The sequence below is a fragment of the Nerophis ophidion genome, linkage group LG13, assembly GCF_033978795.1.
Source record: "Nerophis ophidion isolate RoL-2023_Sa linkage group LG13, RoL_Noph_v1.0, whole genome shotgun sequence".
In the NCBI taxonomy this organism is placed as follows: domain Eukaryota; kingdom Metazoa; phylum Chordata; class Actinopteri; order Syngnathiformes; family Syngnathidae; genus Nerophis; species Nerophis ophidion.
The window spans coordinates 26,046,585-26,065,044 of NC_084623.1; the positions used below are offsets into that span (position 1 = coordinate 26,046,585).

The following is an 18,460-nucleotide window of genomic DNA, read 5'->3' on the forward strand; positions in this document are numbered from 1 at the left end:
AGGCTGAGAAAAAGAGCAGTGATTATTGTATCACACACGTGTAGCTCATTGCAGAAAGGTCCTGTCAACCAGCTTGCCACATTTAAAAATTGAATTCTGAGGACTGCCTCTCGGCTTACGGCCATACTAACCGAACATAGCCCGATCTCGTCTGATCTCGGAAGCTAAGCTGGGTCTGGCCTGGTTAGTACTTGGATGGGAGACTGCCTAGGAATACCAGGTGCTGTAAGCTTTTAGCGATGCTCCCAGTATAGGGCGCACTTTCTCCCTTTTGTTTTTGTCACAATGGCTATAGATACTTGCCACACTTGTCAAAACGCTACATTATGCTCGTCCAAACAAAACGCTGGTCTCCACCCAAAACATGTTTAGTTTTGACTCGGTCTGAAATTTATAGCAAGATTTGCAGTGTCGCCAACAGTGACCCATGTGCCTCAAGGCACTTCAGTGCTAACAGTGGGGCAAAAGTCCAAAGAGTTACATAGGCTGAGAAAAAGAGTAGTGATTATTGTATCACACACGTGTAGCTCATTGTAGAAAGGTCCTGTCAACCAGCTTGCCACATTTAAAAATTGAAGTCTGAGGACTGCGTCTCGGCTTACGGCCATACTACCCGAAGATCGCCCGATCTCGTCTGAGCTCGGAAGCTAAGCTGGGGCTGGCCTGGTTAGTACTTGGATGGGAGACTGCCTAGGAATACCAGGTGCTGTAGGCTTTTAGCGATGCTCCCAGTATAGGGCGCACTTTCTCCCTTTTGTTTTTGTCACAATGGCTATAGATACTTGCCACACTTGTCAAAACGCTACGTTTATGCTCGTCCAAAAAAAACACTGGTCTCCACCCAAAACATGTTTAGTTTTGACTCGGTCTGAAATTTATAGCAAGATATGCAGTGTCGCCAAAAGTCACCCATGTGCCTCAAGGCACTTCAGTGCTAACAGTGGGCCAACAGTCCAAAGAGTTACATAGGCTGAGAAAAAGAGCAGTGATTATTGTATCACACACGTGTAGCTCATTGCAGAAAGGTCCTGTCAACCAGCTTGCCACATTTAAAAATTGAATTCTGAGGACTGCGTCTCGGCTTACGGCCATACTACCTGAAGATCGCCCGATCTCGTCTGATCTCGGAAGCTAAGCTGGGTCTGGCCTGGTTAGTACTTGGTTGGGAGACTGCCTAGGAATACCAAGTGCCGTAGGCTTTTAGCGATGCTCCCAGTATAGGGCGCACTTTCTCCCTTTTGTTTTTCTCACAATGGCTATAGATACTTGCCACACTTGTCAAAACGCTACATTATGCTCGTCCAAACAAAACGCTGTTCTACACCCAAAACAAGTTTAGTTTTGACTCGGTCTGAAATTTATAGCAAGATTTGCAGTGTCGCCAACAGTGACCCATGTGCCTCAAGGCACTTCAGTGCTAACAGTGGGGCAAAAGTCCAAAGAGTTACATAGGCTGAGAAAAAGAGCAGTGATTATTGTATCACACACGTGTAGCTCATTGCAGAAAGGTCCTTTCAACCAGCTTGCCACATTTAAAAATTGAATTCTGAGGACTGCCTCTCGGCTTACGGCCATACTACCCGAAGATCGCCCGATCTCGTCTGATCTCGGAAGCTAAGTTGGGTCTGGCCTGGTTAGTACTTGGTTGGGAGACTGCCTAGGAATACCAGGTGCTGTAGGCTTTTAGCGATGCTACCAGTATAGGGCGCACTTTCTCCCTTTTGTTTTTTTCACAATGGCTAGAGATACTTGCCACACTTGTCAAAACGCTACATTATGCTCGTCCAAACAAACCGCTGGTCTCCACCCAAAACATGTTTGTTTAGTTTTGACTCGGTCTGAAATTTATAGCAAGATTTGCAGTGTCGCCAACAGTGACCCATGTGCCTCAAGGCACTTCAGTGCTAACAGTGGGGCAAAAGTCCAAAGAGTTACATAGGCTGAGAAAAAGAGCAGTGATTATTGTATCACACACGTGTAGCTCATTGCAGAAAGGTACTGTCAACCAGCTTGCCACATTTAAAAATTGAATTCTGAGGACTGCCTCTCGGCTTACGGCCATACTACCCGAAGATCGCCCGATCTCGTCTGATCTCGGAAGCTAAGCTGGGTCTGGCCTGGTTAGTACTTGGATGGGAGACTGCCTAGGAATACCAGGTGCTGTAGGCATTTAGCGATGCTCCCAGTATAAGGCGCACTTTCTCGCTTTTGTTTTTGTCAAAATGGCTATAGATACTTGCCACACTTGTCAAAACGCTAAATTATGCTCGTCCAAACAAACCGCTGGTCTCCACCCAAAACATGTTTGTTTAGTTTTGACTCGGTCTGAAATTTATAGCAAGATTTGCAGTGTCGCCAACAGTGACCCATGTGCCTCAAGGCACTTCAGTGCTAACAGTGGGGCAAAAGTCCAAAGAGATACATAGGCTGAGAAAAAGAGTAGTGATTATTGTATCACACACGTGTAGCTCATTGCAGAAAGGTCCTGTCAACCAGCTTCCCACATTTAAAAATTGAAGTCTGAGGACTGCGTCTCGGCTTACGGCCATACTACCCGGAGATCGCCCGATCTCGTCTGAGCTCGGAAGCTAAGCTGGGTCTGGCCTGGTTAGTACTTGGATGGGAGACTGCCTAGGAATACCAGGTGCTGTAGGCTTTTAGCGATGCTCCCAGTATAGGGCGCACCTTCTCCCTTTTGTTTTTGTCACAATGGCTAGAGATACTTGCCACACTTGTCATAACGCTACATTATGCTCGTCCAAACAAACCGCTGGTCTCCACCCAAAACATGTTTGTTTAGTTTTGACTCGGTCTGAAATTTATAGCAAGATTTGCAGTGTCGCCAACAGTGACCCATGTGCCTCAAGGCACTTCAGTGCTAACAGTGGGGCAAAAGTCCAAAAAGTTACATAGGCTGAGAAAAAGAGCAGTGATTATTGTATCACACACGTGTAGCTCATTGCAGAAAGGTCCTGTCAACCAGCTTGCCACATTTAAAAATTGAATTCTGAGGACTCCCACTCGGCTTACGGCCATACTACCCGAAGATCGCCTGATCTCGTCTGATCTCGGAAGCTAAGCTGGGTCTGGCCTGGTTAGTACTTGGATGGGAGACTGCCTAGGAATACCAGGTGCTGTAGGCTTTTAGCGATGCTCCCAGTATAGGGCGCACTTTCTCCCTTTTGTTTTTGTCACAATGGCTATAGATACTTGCCACACTTGTCAAAACGCTACATTATGCTCGTCCAAACAAAACGCTGGTCTCCACCCAAAACATGTTTAGTTTTGACTCGGTCGGAAATTTATAGCAAGATTTGCAGTGTCGCCAACAGTGACCCATGTGCCTCAAGGCACTTCAGTGCTAACAGTGGGGCAAAAGTCCAAAGAGTTACATAGGCTGAGAAAAAGAGTAGTGATTATTGTATCACACACGTGTAGCTCATTGTAGAAAGGTCCTGTCAACCAGCTTGCCACATTTAAAAATTGAAGTCTGAGGCCTGCGTCTCGGCTTACGGCCATACTACCCGAAGATCGCCCGATCTCGTCTGAGCTCGGAAGCTAAGCTGGGTCTGGCCTGGTTAGTACTTGGATGGGAGACTGCCTAGGAATACCAGGTGCTGTAGGCTTTTAGCGATGCTCCCAGTATAGGGCGCACTTTCTCCCTTTTGTTTTTGTCACAATGGCTGTAGATACTTGCCAAACTTGTCAAAACGCTACGTTTATGCTCGTCCAAAAAAAACACTGGTCTCCACCCAAAACATGTTTAGTTTTGACTCGGTCTGAAATTTATAGCAAGATATGCAGTGTCGCCAAAAGTCACCCATGTGCCTATAGGCACTTCAGTGCTAACAGTGGGCCAAGAGTCCAAAGAGTTACATAGGCTGAGAAAAAGAGCAGTGATTATTGTATCACACACGTGTAGCTCATTGCAGAAAGGTCCTGTCAACCAGCTTGCCACATTTAAAAATTGAATTCTGAGGACTGCGTCTCGGCTTACGGCCATACTACCTGAAGATCGCCCGATCTCGTCTGATCTCGGAAGCTAAGCTGGGTCCGGCCTGGTTAGTACTTGGTTGGGAGACTGCCTAGGAATACCAGGTGCTGTAGGCTTTTAGCGATGCTACCAGTATAGGGCGCACTTTCTCCCTTTTGTTTTTTTCACAATGGCTCGAGATACTTGCCACACTTGTCAAAACGCTACATTATGCTCATCCAAACAAACCGCTGGTCTCCACCAAAAACATGTTTGTTTAGTTTTGACTCGGTCCGAAATTTATAGCAAGATTTGCAGTGTCGCCAACAGTGACCCATGTGCCTCAAGGCACTTCAGTGCTAACAGTGGGGCAAAAGTCCAAAGAGTTACATAGGCTCAGAAAAAGAGCAGTGATTATTGTATCACACACGTGTAGCTCATTGCAGAAAGGTCCTGTCAACCAGCTTGCCACATTTAAAAATTGAATTCTGAGGAGTACCTCTCGGCTTACGGCCATACTACCCGAAGATCGCCCGATCTCGTCTGATCTCGGAAGCTAAGTTGGGTCTGGCCTGGTTAGTACTTGGTTGGGAGACTGCCTAGGAATACCAAGTGCTGTAGGCTTTTAGCGATGCTCCCAGTATAGGGCGCACTTTCTCCCTTTTGTTTTTTTCACAATGGCTAGAGATACTTGCCACACTTGTCAAAACGCTACATTATGCTCGTCCAAACAAACCGCTGGTCTCCACCCAAAACATGTTTGTTTAGTTTTGACTCGGTCTGAAATTTATAGCAAGATTTGCAGTGTCGCCAACAGTGACCCATGTGCCTCAAGGCACTTCAGTTCTAACAGTGGGGCAAAAGTCCAAAGAGTTACATAAGCTGAGAAAAAGAGCAGTGATTATTTTATCACACACGTGTAGCTCATTGCAGAAAGGTCCTGTCAACCAGCTTGCCACATTTAAAAATGTAATTCTGAGGACAGCCTCTCGGCTTACGGCCATACTACCCGAAGATCGCCCGATCTCGTTTGATCTCGGAAGCTAAGCTGGGTCTGGCCTGGTTAGTACTGGGTTGGGAGACTGCCTAGGAATACCAGGTGCTGTAGGCTTTTAGCGATGCTCCCAGTATAGGGCGCACTTTCTCCCTTTTGTTTTTTTCACAATGGCTATAGATACTTGCCACACTTGTCAAAACGCTACATTATGCTCGCCCAAACAAACCGCTGGTCTCCACCCAAAACATGTTTGTTTAGTTTTGACTCGGTCTGAAATTTATAGCAAGATTTGCAGTGTCGCCAACAGTGACCCATGTGCCTCAAGGCACTTCAGTGCTAACAGTGGGGCAAAAGTCCAAAGAGTTACATAGGCTGAGAAAAAGAGCAGTGATTATTGTATCACACACGTGTAGCTCATTGCAGAAAGGTCCTGTCAACCAGCTTGCCACATTTAAAAATTGAATTCTGAGGACGGCATCTCGGCTTACGGCCATACTACCCGAAGATCGCCCGATCTCGTCTGATCTCGGAAGCTAAGCTGGGTCTGGCCTGGTTAGTACTTGGTTGGGAGACTGCCTAGGAATACCAGGTGCTGTAGGCTTTTAGCGATGCTACCAGTATAGGGCGCACTTTCTCCCTTTTGTTTTTGTCACAATGGCTATAGATACTTGCCACACTTGTCAAAACGCTACATTATGCTCGTCCAAACAAAACGCTGGTCTCCACCCAAAACATGTTTAGTTTTGACTCGGTCTGAAATTTATAGCAAGATTTGCAGTGTCGCCAATAGTGACCCATGTGCCTCAAGGCACTTCAGTGCTAACAGTGGGGCAAAAGTCGTAAGAGTTACATAGGCTGAGAAAAAGAGCAGTGATTATTGTATCACACACGTGTAACTCATTGCAGAAAGGTCCTGTCAACCAGCTTGCCACATTTAAAAATTGAATTCTGAGGTCTGCCTCTCGGCTTACGGCCATACTACCCGAAGATCGCCCGATCTCGTCTGATCTCGGAAGCTAAGCTGGGTCTGGCCTGGTTAGTACTTGGTTGGGAGACTGCCTAGGAATACCAGGTGCTGTAGGCTTTTAGCGATGCTACCAGTATAGGGCGCACTTTCTCCCTTTTGTTTTTGTCACAATGGCTATAGATACTTGCCACACTTGTCAAAACGCTACATTATGCTCGTCCAAACAAAACGCTGGTCTCCACCCAAAACATGTTTAGTTTTGACTCGGTCTGAAATTTATAGCAAGATTTGCAGTGTCGCCAATAGTGACCCATGTGCCTCAAGGCACTTCAGTGCTAACAGTGGGGCAAAAGTCGTAAGAGTTACATAGGCTGAGAAAAAGAGCAGTGATTATTGTATCACATACGTGTAACTCATTGCAGAAAGGTCCTGTCAACCAGCTTGCCACATTTAAAAATTGAATTCTGAGGACTGCCTCTCGGCTTACGGCCATACTACCCGAAGATCACCCGATCTCGTCTGATCTCGGAAGCTAAGCTGGGTCTGTCCTGGTTAGTACTTGGTTGGGAGACTGCCTAGGAATACCAGGTGCTGTAGGCTTTTAGCGATACTACCAGTATAAGGCGCACTTTCTCCCTTTTGTTTTTTTCACAATGGCTATAGATATTTGCCACACTTGTCAAAACGCTACATTATGCTCATCCAAACAAACCGCCGGTCTCCACCCAAAACATGTTTGTTTAGTTTTGACTCGGTCTGAAATTTATAGCAAGATTTGCAGTGTCGCCAACAGTGACCCATGTGCCTCAAGGCACTTCAGTGCTAACAGTGGGGCAAAAGTCCAAAGAGTTACATAGGCTGAGAAAAAGAGCAGTGATTATTGTATCACACACGTGTAGCTCATTGCAGAAAGGTCCTGTCAACCAGCTTGCCACATTTAAAAGTTGAATTCTGAGGACTGCCTCTCGGCTTACGGCTATACTACCCGAAGATCGCCCGATCTCGTCTGATCTCGGAAGCTAAGCTGGGTCTGGCCTGGTTAGAACTTGGATGGGAGACTGCCTAGGAAAGCAGGTGCTGTAGGCTTTTAGCGATGCTCCCAGTATAGGGCGCACTTTCTCCCTTTTGTTTTTGTCACAATGGCTATAGATACTTGCCACACTTGTCAAAACGCTACATTATGCTCGTCCAAACAAAACGCTGGTCTCCACCCAAAACATGTTTAGTTTTGACTCGGTCTGAAATTTATAGCAAGATTTGCAGTGTCGCCAACAGTGACCCATGTGCCTCAAGGCACTTCAGTGCTAACAGTGGGGCAAAAGTCCAAAGAGTTACATAGGCTGAGAAAAAGAGCAGTGATTATTGTATCACACACGTGTAGCTCATTGCAGAAAGGTCCTGTCAACCAGCTTGCCACATTTAAAAATTGGATTCTGAGAACTGCCTCTCGGCTTACGGCCATACTACCCGAAGATCGCCCGATCTCGTCTGATCTCGGAAGCTAAGCTGGGTCTGGCCTGGTTAGTACTTGGTTGGGAGACTGCCTAGGAATACCAGGTGCTGTAGGCTTTTAGCGATGCTCCCAGTATAGGGCGCACTTTCTCCCTTTTGTTTTTGTCACAATGGCTATTGATACTTGCCACACTTGTCAAAACGCTACATTATGCTCGTCCAAACAAAACGCTGGTCTCCACCCAAAACAAGTTTAGTTTTGACTCGGTCTGAAATTTATAGCAAGATTTGCAGTGTCGCCAACAGTGACCCATGTGCCTCAAGGCACTTCAGTGCTAACAGTGGGGCAAAAGTCCAAAGAGTTACATAGGCTGAGAAAAAGAGCAGTGATTATTGTATCACACACGTGTAGCTCAATGCAGAAAGGTCCTGTCAACCAGCTTGCCACATTTAAAAATTTAATTCTGAGGCCTGCCTCTCGGTTTACGGCTATACTACCCGAAGATCCCCCGATATTGTCTGATCTCGGAAGCTAAGCTGGGTCTGGCCTGGTTATTACTTGGATGGGAGACTGCCTAGGAATACCAGGTGCTGTAGGCTTTTAGCCATGCTCCCAGTATAGGGCGCACTTTCTCCATTTTGTTTTTGTCACAATGGCTATAGATACTTGCCACACATGTCAAAACGCTACATTATGCTCGTCCAAACAAAACGCTGGTCTCCACCCAAAACATGTTTAGTTTTGACTCGGTCTGAAATTTATAGCAAGATTTGCAGTGTCGCCAACAGTGACCCATGTGCCTCAAGGCACTTCAGTGCTAACAGTGGGGCAAAAGTCCAAAGAGTTACATAGGCTGAGAAAAAGAGCAGTGATTATTGTATCACACACGTGTAGCTCATTGCAGAAAGGTCCTGTCAACCAGCTTGCCACATTTAAAAATTGAATTCTGAGGACTGCCTCTCGGCTTACGGCCATACTACCCGAAGATTGCCCGATCTCGTCTGATCTCGGAAGCTAAGCTGGGTCTGGCCTGGTTAGTACTTGGATGGGAGACTGCCTAGGAATACCAGGTGCTGTAGGCTTTTAGCGATGCTCCCAGTATAGGGCGCACTTTCTCCCTTTTGTTTTTGTCACAATGGCTATAGATACTTGCCACACTTGTCAAAACGCTACATTATGCTCGTCCAAACAAAACGCTGGTCTCCACCCAAAACAAGTTTAGTTTTGACTCGGTCTGAAATTTATAGCAAGATTTGCAGTGTCGCCAACAGTCACCCATGTGCCTCAAGGCACTTCAGTGCTAACAGTGGGCCAAGAGTCCAAAGAGTTACATAAGCTGAGAAAAAGAGCAGTGATTATTGTATCACACACGTGTAGCTCATTGCAGAAAGGTCCTGTCAACCAGCTTGCCACATTTAAAAGTTGAATTCTGAGGACCGCCTCTCGGCTTACGGCCATACTACCCGAAGATCGCCCGATCTCGTCTGATCTCGGAAGCTAAGCTGGGTCTGGTTAGTACTTGGATGGGAGACTGCCTAGGAATACCAGGTGCTGTAGGCTTTTAGCGATGCTCCCAGTATAGGGCGCACTTTCTCCCTTTTGTTTTTGTCACAATGGCTATAGATACTTGCCACACTTTTCAAAACGCTACATTATGCTCGTCCAAACAAAACGCTGGTCTCCACCCAAAACAAGTTTAGTTTTGACTCGGTCTGAAATTTATAGCAAGATTTGCAGTGTCGCCAACAGTGACCCATGTGCCTCAAGGCACTTCAGTGCTAACAGTGGGGCAAAAGTCCAAAGAGTTACATAGGCTGAGAAAAAGAGCAGTGATTATTGTATCACACACGTGTAGCTCATTGCAGAAAGGTCCTGTCAACCAGCTTGCCACATTTAAAAATTGAATTCTGAGGACTACCTCTTGGCTTACGGCCATACTACCCGAAGATCGCTCGATCTCGTCTGATCTCGGAAGCTAAGTTGGGTCTGGCCTGGTTAGTACTTGGTTGGGAGACTGCCTAGGAATACCAGGTGCTGTAGGCTTTTAGCGATGCTACCAGTATAGGGCGCACTTTCTCCCTTTTGTTTTTTTCACAACGGCTCGAGATACTTGCCACACTTGTCAAAACGCTACATTATGCTCATCCAAACAAACCGCTGGTCTCCACCCAAAACATGTTTGTTTAGTTTTGACTCGGTCTGAAATTTATAGCAAGATTTGCAGTGTCGCCAACAGTGACCCATGTGCCTCAAGGCACTTCAGTGCTAACAGTGGGGCAAAAGTCCAAAGAGATACATAGGCTGAGAAAAAGAGCAGTGATTATTGTATCACACACGTGTAGCTCATTGCAGAAAGGTCCTGTCAACCAGCTTGCCACATTTAAAAATTGAATTCTGAGGACTGCCTCTCGGCTTACGGCCATACTACCCGAAGATCGCCCGATCTCGTCTGATCTCGGAAGCTAAGCTGGGTCTGGCCTGGTTAGTACTTGGATGGGAGACTGCCTAGGAATACCAGGTGCTGTAGGCTTTTAGCGATGCTCCCAGTATAGGGCGCACTTTCTCCCTTTTGTTTTTGTCACAATGGCTATAGATACTTGCCACACTTGTCAAAACGCTACATTATGCTCGTCCAAACAAAACGCTGTTCTACACCCAAAACAAGTTTAGTTTTGACTCGGTCTGAAATTTATAGCAAGATTTGCAGTGTCGCCAACAGTGACCCATGTGCCTCAAGGCACTTCAGTGCTAACAGTGGGGCAAAAGTCCAAAGAGTTACATAGGCTGAGAAAAAGAGTAGTGATTATTGTATCACACGCGTGTAGCTCATTGCAGAAAGGTCCTGTCAACCAGCTTGCCACATTTAAAAATTGAATTCTGAGGGCTGCCTCTCGGCTTACGGCCATACTACCCGAAGATCGCCCGATCTCGTCTGATCTCGGAAGCTAAGCTGGGTCTGTCCTGGTTAGTACTTGGATGGGAGACTGCCTAGGAATACCAGGTGCTGTAGGCTTTTAGCGATGCTCCCAGTATAGGGCGCACTTTCTCCCTTTTGTTTTTGTCACAATGGCTATAGATACTTGCCACACTTGTCAAAACGCTACGTTTATGCTTGTCAAAACAAAACACTGGTCTCCACCCAAAACATGTTTAGTTTTGACTCGGTCTGAAATTTATAGCAAGATTTGCAGTGTCGCCAACAGTGACCCATGTGCCTCAAGGCACTTCAGTGCTAACAGTGGGGCAAAAGTCCAAAGAGTTACATAGGCTGAGAAAAAGAGCAGTGATTATTGTATCACACACGTGTAGCTCATTGCAGAAAGGTCCTGTCAACCAGCTTGCCACATTTAAAAATTGAATTCTGAGGACTCCCTCTCGGCTTACGGCCATACTACCCGAAGATCGCCCGATCTCGTCTGATCTCGGAAGCTAAGCTGGGTCTGGCCTGGTTAGTACTTGGATGGGAGACTGCCTAGGAATACCAGGTGCTGTAGGCTTTTAGCGATGCTCCCAGTATAGGGCGCACTTTCTCCCTTTTGTTTTTGTCACAATGGCTATAGATACTTGCCACACTTGTCAAAACGCTATGTTTATGCTCGTCCAAACAAAACACTGGTCTCCACCCAAAACATGTTTAGTTTTGAATCGGTCTGAAATTTATAGCAAGATATGCAGTGTCGCCAAAAGTCACCCATGTGCCTCAAGGCACTTCAGTGCTAACAGTGGGCCAAGAGTCCAAAGAGTTACATAGGCTGAGAAAAAGAGCAGTGATTATTGTATCACACACGTGTAGCTCATTGCAGAAAGGTCCTGTCAACCAGCTTGCCACTTTTAAAATTGAATTCTGAGGGCTGCCTCTCGGCTTACGGCCATACTACCCGAATATCGCCCGATCTCGTCTGATCTCGGAAGCTAAGCTGGGTCTGTCCTAGTTAGTACTTGGATGGGAGACTGCCTAGGAATACCAGGTGCTGTAGGCTTTTAGCGATGCTCCCAGTATAGGGCGCACTTTCTCCCTTTTGTTTTTGTCACAATGGCTATAGATACTTGCCACACTTGTCAAAACGCTACGTTTATGCTTGTCAAAACAAAACACTGGTCTCCACCCAAAACATGTTTAGTTTTGACTCGGTCTGAAATTTATAGCAAGATTTGCAGTGTCGCCAACAGTGACCCATGTGCCTCAAGGCACTTCAGTGCTAACAGTGGGGCAAAAGTCCAAAGAGTTACATAGGCTGAGAAAAAGAGCAGTGATTATTGTATCACACACGTGTATTTCATTGCAGAAAGGTCCTGTCAACCAGCTTGCCACATTTAAAAATTGGATTCTGAGGACTGCCTCTCGGCTTACGGCCATACTACCCGAAGATCGCCCGATCTCGTCTGATCTCGGAAGCTAAGCTGGGTCTGGCCTGGTTAGTACTTGGATGGGAGACTGCTTAGGAATACCAGGTGCTGTAGGCTTTTAGCGATGCTCCCAGTATAGGGCGCACTTTCTCCCTTTTGTTTTTTTCACAATGGCTATAGATACTTGCCACACTTGTCAAAACGCTACATTATGCTCGTCCAAACAAACCGCTGGTCTCCCCCCAAAACATGTTTGTTTAGTTTTGACTCGGTCTGAAATTTATAGCAAGATTTGCAGTGTCGCCAACAGTGACCCATGTGCCTCAAGGCACTTCATTGCTAACAGTGGGGCAAAAGTCCAAAGAGTTACATAGGCTGAGAAAAAGAGCAGTGATTATTGTATCACACACGTGTAGCTCATTGCAGAAAGGTCCTGTCAGCCAGCTTGCCACATTTAAAAATTGAATTCAGAGGACTCCCTCTCGGCTTACGGCCATACTACCCGAAGATCGCCCGATCTCGTCTGATCTCGGAAGCTAAGCTGGGTCTGGCCTGGTTAGTACTTGGATGGGAGACTGCCTAGGAATACCAGGTGCTGTAGGCTTTTAGCGATGCTCCCAGTATAGGGCGCACTTTCTCCCTTTTGTTTTTGTCACAATGGCTATAGATACTTGCCACACTTGTCAAAACGCTATGTTTATGCTCGTCCAAACAAAACACTGGTCTCCACCCAAAACATGTTTAGTTTTGAATCGGTCTGAAATTTATAGCAAGATATGCAGTGTCGCCAAAAGTCACCCATGTGCCTCAAGGCACTTCAGTGCTAACAGTGGGCCAAGAGTCCAAAGAGTTACATAGGCTGAGAAAAAGAGCAGTGATTATTGTATCACACACGTGTAGCTCATTGCAGAAAGGTCCTGTCAACCAGCTTGCCACATTTAAAAATTGAATTCTGAGGACTGCGTCTCGGCTTACGGCCATACTACCTGAAGATCTCCCGATCTCGTCTGATCTCGGAAGCTAAGCTGGGTCTGGCCTGGTTAGTACTTGGTTGGGAGACTGCCTAGGAATACCAAGTGCCGTAGGCTTTTAGCGATGCTCCCAGTATAGGGCGCACTTTCTCCCTTTTGTTTTTCTCACAATGGCTATAGATACTTGCCACACTTGTCAAAACGCTCCATTATGCTCGTCCAAACAAAACGCTGGTCTCCACCCAAAACATGTTTAGTTTTGACTCGGTCTGAAATTTATAGCAAGATTTGCAGTGTCGCCAACAGTGACCCATGTGCCTCAAGGCACTTCAGTGCTAACAGTGGGGCAAAAGTCCAAAGAGTTACATAGGCTGAGAAAAAGAGCAGTGATTATTGTATCACACACGTGTAGCTCATTGCAGAAAGGTCCTGTGAACCAGCTTGCCACATTTAAAAATTGAATTCTGAGGACTGCGTCTCGGCTTACGGCCATACTACCCGAAGATCGCCCGATCTCGTCTGATCTCGGAAGCTAAGCTGGGTCTGGCCTGGTTAGTACTTGGATGGGAGACTGCCTAGGAATACCAGGTGCTGTAGGCTTTTAGCGATGCTCCCAGTATAGGGCGCACTTTCTCCCTTTTGTTTTTGTCACAATGGCTATAGATACTTGTCACACTTGTCAAAACGCTACATTATGCTCGTCCAAACAAAACGCTGTTCTACACCCAAAACAAGTTTAGTTTTGACTCGGTCTGAAATTTATAGCAAGATTTGCAGTGTCGCCAACAGTGACCCATGTGCCTCAAGGCACTTCAGTGCTAACAGTGGGGCAAAAGTCCAAAGAGTTACATAGGCTGAGAAAAAGAGCAGTGATTATTGTATCACACACGTGTAGCTCATTGCAGAAAGGTCCTGTCAACCAGCTTGCCGCATTTAAAAATTGAATTCTGAGGACTACCTCTCGGCTTACGGCCATACTACCCGAAGATCGCCCGATCTCGTCTGATCTCGGAAGCTAAGTTGGGTCTGGCCTGGTTAGTACTTGGTTGGGAGACTGCCTAGGAATACCAGGTGCTGTAGGCTTTTAGCGATGCTACCAGTATAGGGCGCACTTTCTCCCTTTTGTTTTTTTCACAATGGCTCGAGATACTTGCCACACTTGTCAAAACGCTACATTATGCTCATCCAAACAAACCGCTGGTCTCCACCCAAAACATGTTTGTTTAGTTTTGACTCGGTCTGAAATTTATAGCAAGATTTGCAGTGTCGCCAACAGTGACCCATGTGCCTCAAGGCACTTCAGTGCTAACAGTGGGGCAAAAGTCCAAAGAGATACATAGGCTGAGAAAAAGAGCAGTGATTATTGTATCACACACGTGTAGCTCATTGCAGAAAGGTCCTGTCAACCAGCTTGCCACATTTAAAAATTGAATTCTGAGGACTGCCTCTCGGCTTACGGCCATACTACCCGAAGATCGCCCGATCTCGTCTGATCTCGGAAGCTAAGCTGGGTCTGGCCAGGTTAGTACTTGGATGGGAGACTGCCTAGGAATACCAGGTGCTGTAGGCTTTTAGCGATGCTCCCAGTATAGGGCGCACTTTCTCCCTTTTGTTTTTGTCACAATGGCTATAGATACTTCCCACACTTGTCAAAACGCTACATTATGCTCGTCCAAACAAACCGCTGGTCTCCACCCAAAACATGTTTGTTTAGTTTTGACTCGGTCTGAAATTTATAGCAAGATTTGCAGTGTCGCCAACAGTGACCCATGTGCCTCAAGGCATTTCAGTGCTAACAGTGGGGCAAAAGTCCAAAGAGTTACATAGGCTGACAAAAAGAGCAGTGATTATTGTATCACACACGTGTAGCTCATTGCAGAAAGGTCCTGTCAACCAGCTTGCCACATTTAAAAATTGAATTCTGAGGACTGCCTCTCGGCTTACGGCCATACTAACCGAACATAGCCCGATCTCGTCTGATCTCGGAAGCTAAGCTGGGTCTGGCCTGGTTAGTACTTGGATGGGAGACTGCCTAGGAATACCAGGTGCTGTAAGCTTTTAGCGATGCTCCCAGTATAGGGCGCACTTTCTCCCTTTTGTTTTTGTCACAATGGCTATAGATACTTGCCACACTTGTCAAAACGCTACATTATGCTCGTCCAAACAAAACGCTGGTCTCCACCCAAAACATGTTTAGTTTTGACTCGGTCTGAAATTTATAGCAAGATTTGCAGTGTCGCCAACAGTGACCCATGTGCCTCAAGGCACTTCAGTGCTAACAGTGGGGCAAAAGTCCAAAGAGTTACATAGGCTGAGAAAAAGAGTAGTGATTATTGTATCACACACGTGTAGCTCATTGTAGAAAGGTCCTGTCAACCAGCTTGCCACATTTAAAAATTGAAGTCTGAGGACTGCGTCTCGGCTTACGGCCATACTACCCGAAGATCGCCCGATCTCGTCTGAGCTCGGAAGCTAAGCTGGGGCTGGCCTGGTTAGTACTTGGATGGGAGACTGCCTAGGAATACCAGGTGCTGTAGGCTTTTAGCGATGCTCCCAGTATAGGGCGCACTTTCTCCCTTTTGTTTTTGTCACAATGGCTATAGATACTTGCCACACTTGTCAAAACGCTACGTTTATGCTCGTCCAAAAAAAACACTGGTCTCCACCCAAAACATGTTTAGTTTTGACTCGGTCTGAAATTTATAGCAAGATATGCAGTGTCGCCAAAAGTCACCCATGTGCCTCAAGGCACTTCAGTGCTAACAGTGGGGCAAAAGTCCAAAGAGATACATAGGCTGAGAAAAAGAGCAGTGATTATTGTATCACACACGTGTAGCTCATTGCAGAAAGGTCCTGTCAACCAGCTTGCCACATTTAAAAATTGAATTCTGAGGACTGCCTCTCGGCTTACGGCCATACTACCCGAAGATCGCCCGATCTCGTCTGATCTCGGAAGCTAAGCTGGGTCTGGCCAGGTTAGTACTTGGATGGGAGACTGCCTAGGAATACCAGGTGCTGTAGGCTTTTAGCGATGCTCCCAGTATAGGGCGCACTTTCTCCCTTTTGTTTTTGTCACAATGGCTATAGATACTTCCCACACTTGTCAAAACGCTACATTATGCTCGTCCAAACAAACCGCTGGTCTCCACCCAAAACATGTTTGTTTAGTTTTGACTCGGTCTGAAATTTATAGCAAGATTTGCAGTGTCGCCAACAGTGACCCATGTGCCTCAAGGCATTTCAGTGCTAACAGTGGGGCAAAAGTCCAAAGAGTTACATAGGCTGACAAAAAGAGCAGTGATTATTGTATCACACACGTGTAGCTCATTGCAGAAAGGTCCTGTCAACCAGCTTGCCACATTTAAAAATTGAATTCTGAGGACTGCCTCTCGGCTTACGGCCATACTAACCGAACATAGCCCGATCTCGTCTGATCTCGGAAGCTAAGCTGGGTCTGGCCTGGTTAGTACTTGGATGGGAGACTGCCTAGGAATACCAGGTGCTGTAAGCTTTTAGCGATGCTCCCAGTATAGGGCGCACTTTCTCCCTTTTGTTTTTGTCACAATGGCTATAGATACTTGCCACACTTGTCAAAACGCTACATTATGCTCGTCCAAACAAAACGCTGGTCTCCACCCAAAACATGTTTAGTTTTGACTCGGTCTGAAATTTATAGCAAGATTTGCAGTGTCGCCAACAGTGACCCATGTGCCTCAAGGCACTTCAGTGCTAACAGTGGGGCAAAAGTCCAAAGAGTTACATAGGCTGAGAAAAAGAGTAGTGATTATTGTATCACACACGTGTAGCTCATTGTAGAAAGGTCCTGTCAACCAGCTTGCCACATTTAAAAATTGAAGTCTGAGGACTGCGTCTCGGCTTACGGCCATACTACCCGAAGATCGCCCGATCTCGTCTGAGCTCGGAAGCTAAGCTGGGGCTGGCCTGGTTAGTACTTGGATGGGAGACTGCCTAGGAATACCAGGTGCTGTAGGCTTTTAGCGATGCTCCCAGTATAGGGCGCACTTTCTCCCTTTTGTTTTTGTCACAATGGCTATAGATACTTGCCACACTTGTCAAAACGCTACATTATGCTCGTCCAAACAAAACGCTGTTCTACACCCAAAACATGTTTGTTTAGTTTTGACTCGGTCTGAAATTTATAGCAAGATATGCAGTGTCGCCAAAAGTCACCCATGTGCCTCAAGGCACTTCAGTGCTAACAGTGGGCCAACAGTCCAAAGAGTTACATAGGCTGAGAAAAAGAGCAGTGATTATTGTATCACACACGTGTAGCTGATTGCAGAAAGGTCCTGTCAACCAGCTTGCCACATTTAAAAATTGAATTCTGAGGACTGCGTCTCGGCTTACGGCCATACTACCTGAAGATCGCCCGATCTCGTCTGATCTCGGAAGCTAAGCTGGGTCTGGCCTGGTTAGTACTTGGTTGGGAGACTGCCTAGGAATACCAAGTGCCGTAGGCTTTTAGCGATGCTCCCAGTATAGGGCGCACTTTCTCCCTTTTGTTTTTCTCACAATGGCTATAGATACTTGCCACACTTGTCAAAACGCTACATTATGCTCGTCCAAACAAAACGCTGTTCTACACCCAAAACAAGTTTAGTTTTGACTCGGTCTGAAATTTATAGCAAGATTTGCAGTGTCGCCAACAGTGACCCATGTGCCTCAAGGCACTTCAGTGCTAACAGTGGGGCAAAAGTCCAAAGAGTTACATAGGCTGAGAAAAAGAGCAGTGATTATTGTATCACACACGTGTAGCTCATTGCAGAAAGGTCCTTTCAACCAGCTTGCCACATTTAAAAATTGAATTCTGAGGACTGCCTCTCGGCTTACGGCCATACTACCCGAAGATCGCCCGATCTCGTCTGATCTCGGAAGCTAAGTTGGGTCTGGCCTGGTTAGTACTTGGTTGGGAGACTGCCTAGGAATACCAGGTGCTGTAGGCTTTTAGCGATGCTACCAGTATAGGGCGCACTTTCTCCCTTTTGTTTTTTTCACAATGGCTAGAGATACTTGCCACACTTGTCAAAACGCTACATTATGCTCGTCCAAACAAACCGCTGGTCTCCACCCAAAACATGTTTGTTTAGTTTTGACTCGGTCTGAAATTTATAGCAAGATTTGCAGTGTCGCCAACAGTGACCCATGTGCCTCAAGGCACTTCAGTGCTAACAGTGGGGCAAAAGTCCAAAGAGTTACATAGGCTGAGAAAAAGAGCAGTGATTATTGTATCACACACGTGTAGCTAATTGCAGAAAGGTCCTGTCAACCAGCTTGCCACATTTAAAAATTGAATTCTGAGGACTGCCTCTCGGCTTACGGCCATACTACCCGAAGATCGCCCGATCTCGTCTGATCTCGGAAGCTAAGCTGGGTCCGGCCTGGTTAGTGCTTGGATGGGAGACTGCCTAGGAATACCAGGTGCTGTAAGCTTTTAGCGATGCTCCCAGTATAGGGCGCACTTTCTCCCTTTTGTTTCTGTCACAATGGCTATAGATACTTGCCACACTTGTCAAAACGCTACATTATGCCCGTCCAAACAAAACGCTGGTCTCCACCCAAAACATGTTTAGTTTTGACTCGGTCTGAAATTTATAGCAAGATTTGCAGTGTCGCCAACAGTGACCCATGTGCCTCAAGGCACTTCAGTGCTAACAGTGGGGCAAAAGTCCAAAGAGTTACATAGGCTGAGAAAAAGAGCAGTGATTATTGTATCACACACGTGTACCTCATT

The 18,460-nt window shown here is 46.3% G+C and overlaps 1 non-coding gene and 37 pseudogenes across 1 annotated transcript; all 38 read left to right on the forward strand.

Annotated features, from left to right (window-relative positions):
• The first annotated feature begins 113 nt into the window (after positions 1-113).
• On the forward strand, positions 114-232 carry LOC133566538 (5S ribosomal RNA; annotated as a pseudogene).
• A 364-nt stretch (positions 233-596) lies between these two features.
• Positions 597-715, forward strand: LOC133566045 (5S ribosomal RNA; annotated as a pseudogene).
• A 365-nt stretch (positions 716-1,080) lies between these two features.
• Positions 1,081-1,199, forward strand: LOC133566670 (5S ribosomal RNA; annotated as a pseudogene).
• A 364-nt stretch (positions 1,200-1,563) lies between these two features.
• Positions 1,564-1,682, forward strand: LOC133565478 (5S ribosomal RNA; annotated as a pseudogene).
• A 368-nt stretch (positions 1,683-2,050) lies between these two features.
• LOC133567783 (5S ribosomal RNA) lies at positions 2,051-2,169 on the forward strand (annotated as a pseudogene).
• A 368-nt stretch (positions 2,170-2,537) lies between these two features.
• On the forward strand, positions 2,538-2,656 carry LOC133567575 (5S ribosomal RNA). Its single transcript, XR_009809458.1, has one exon. It is a non-coding gene; the product is annotated as a 5S ribosomal RNA (ribosomal RNA).
• A 368-nt stretch (positions 2,657-3,024) lies between these two features.
• On the forward strand, positions 3,025-3,143 carry LOC133565630 (5S ribosomal RNA; annotated as a pseudogene).
• A 364-nt stretch (positions 3,144-3,507) lies between these two features.
• Positions 3,508-3,626, forward strand: LOC133565350 (5S ribosomal RNA; annotated as a pseudogene).
• A 365-nt stretch (positions 3,627-3,991) lies between these two features.
• Positions 3,992-4,110, forward strand: LOC133566038 (5S ribosomal RNA; annotated as a pseudogene).
• Positions 4,111-4,478: 368 nt separating this feature from the next.
• On the forward strand, positions 4,479-4,597 carry LOC133565917 (5S ribosomal RNA; annotated as a pseudogene).
• Positions 4,598-4,965: 368 nt separating this feature from the next.
• LOC133565526 (5S ribosomal RNA) lies at positions 4,966-5,084 on the forward strand (annotated as a pseudogene).
• Positions 5,085-5,452: 368 nt separating this feature from the next.
• Positions 5,453-5,571, forward strand: LOC133565233 (5S ribosomal RNA; annotated as a pseudogene).
• A 364-nt stretch (positions 5,572-5,935) lies between these two features.
• LOC133565234 (5S ribosomal RNA) lies at positions 5,936-6,054 on the forward strand (annotated as a pseudogene).
• A 364-nt stretch (positions 6,055-6,418) lies between these two features.
• Positions 6,419-6,537, forward strand: LOC133565859 (5S ribosomal RNA; annotated as a pseudogene).
• Positions 6,538-6,905: 368 nt separating this feature from the next.
• Positions 6,906-7,023, forward strand: LOC133567302 (5S ribosomal RNA; annotated as a pseudogene).
• A 364-nt stretch (positions 7,024-7,387) lies between these two features.
• LOC133565236 (5S ribosomal RNA) lies at positions 7,388-7,506 on the forward strand (annotated as a pseudogene).
• Positions 7,507-7,870: 364 nt separating this feature from the next.
• On the forward strand, positions 7,871-7,989 carry LOC133567454 (5S ribosomal RNA; annotated as a pseudogene).
• Positions 7,990-8,353: 364 nt separating this feature from the next.
• LOC133565442 (5S ribosomal RNA) lies at positions 8,354-8,472 on the forward strand (annotated as a pseudogene).
• A 364-nt stretch (positions 8,473-8,836) lies between these two features.
• LOC133567378 (5S ribosomal RNA) lies at positions 8,837-8,950 on the forward strand (annotated as a pseudogene).
• A 364-nt stretch (positions 8,951-9,314) lies between these two features.
• On the forward strand, positions 9,315-9,433 carry LOC133565149 (5S ribosomal RNA; annotated as a pseudogene).
• Positions 9,434-9,801: 368 nt separating this feature from the next.
• On the forward strand, positions 9,802-9,920 carry LOC133567537 (5S ribosomal RNA; annotated as a pseudogene).
• A 364-nt stretch (positions 9,921-10,284) lies between these two features.
• LOC133565903 (5S ribosomal RNA) lies at positions 10,285-10,403 on the forward strand (annotated as a pseudogene).
• A 365-nt stretch (positions 10,404-10,768) lies between these two features.
• Positions 10,769-10,887, forward strand: LOC133567540 (5S ribosomal RNA; annotated as a pseudogene).
• Positions 10,888-11,251: 364 nt separating this feature from the next.
• On the forward strand, positions 11,252-11,370 carry LOC133566648 (5S ribosomal RNA; annotated as a pseudogene).
• A 365-nt stretch (positions 11,371-11,735) lies between these two features.
• On the forward strand, positions 11,736-11,854 carry LOC133565012 (5S ribosomal RNA; annotated as a pseudogene).
• Positions 11,855-12,222: 368 nt separating this feature from the next.
• LOC133567541 (5S ribosomal RNA) lies at positions 12,223-12,341 on the forward strand (annotated as a pseudogene).
• Positions 12,342-12,706: 365 nt separating this feature from the next.
• On the forward strand, positions 12,707-12,825 carry LOC133566715 (5S ribosomal RNA; annotated as a pseudogene).
• Positions 12,826-13,189: 364 nt separating this feature from the next.
• Positions 13,190-13,308, forward strand: LOC133567542 (5S ribosomal RNA; annotated as a pseudogene).
• Positions 13,309-13,672: 364 nt separating this feature from the next.
• On the forward strand, positions 13,673-13,791 carry LOC133565491 (5S ribosomal RNA; annotated as a pseudogene).
• A 368-nt stretch (positions 13,792-14,159) lies between these two features.
• LOC133565700 (5S ribosomal RNA) lies at positions 14,160-14,278 on the forward strand (annotated as a pseudogene).
• Positions 14,279-14,646: 368 nt separating this feature from the next.
• On the forward strand, positions 14,647-14,765 carry LOC133566539 (5S ribosomal RNA; annotated as a pseudogene).
• Positions 14,766-15,129: 364 nt separating this feature from the next.
• Positions 15,130-15,248, forward strand: LOC133566046 (5S ribosomal RNA; annotated as a pseudogene).
• A 365-nt stretch (positions 15,249-15,613) lies between these two features.
• LOC133565713 (5S ribosomal RNA) lies at positions 15,614-15,732 on the forward strand (annotated as a pseudogene).
• A 368-nt stretch (positions 15,733-16,100) lies between these two features.
• On the forward strand, positions 16,101-16,219 carry LOC133566540 (5S ribosomal RNA; annotated as a pseudogene).
• Positions 16,220-16,583: 364 nt separating this feature from the next.
• LOC133566047 (5S ribosomal RNA) lies at positions 16,584-16,702 on the forward strand (annotated as a pseudogene).
• A 368-nt stretch (positions 16,703-17,070) lies between these two features.
• LOC133566671 (5S ribosomal RNA) lies at positions 17,071-17,189 on the forward strand (annotated as a pseudogene).
• Positions 17,190-17,553: 364 nt separating this feature from the next.
• Positions 17,554-17,672, forward strand: LOC133565503 (5S ribosomal RNA; annotated as a pseudogene).
• Positions 17,673-18,040: 368 nt separating this feature from the next.
• On the forward strand, positions 18,041-18,159 carry LOC133565901 (5S ribosomal RNA; annotated as a pseudogene).
• Positions 18,160-18,460: the final 301 nt, after the last annotated feature.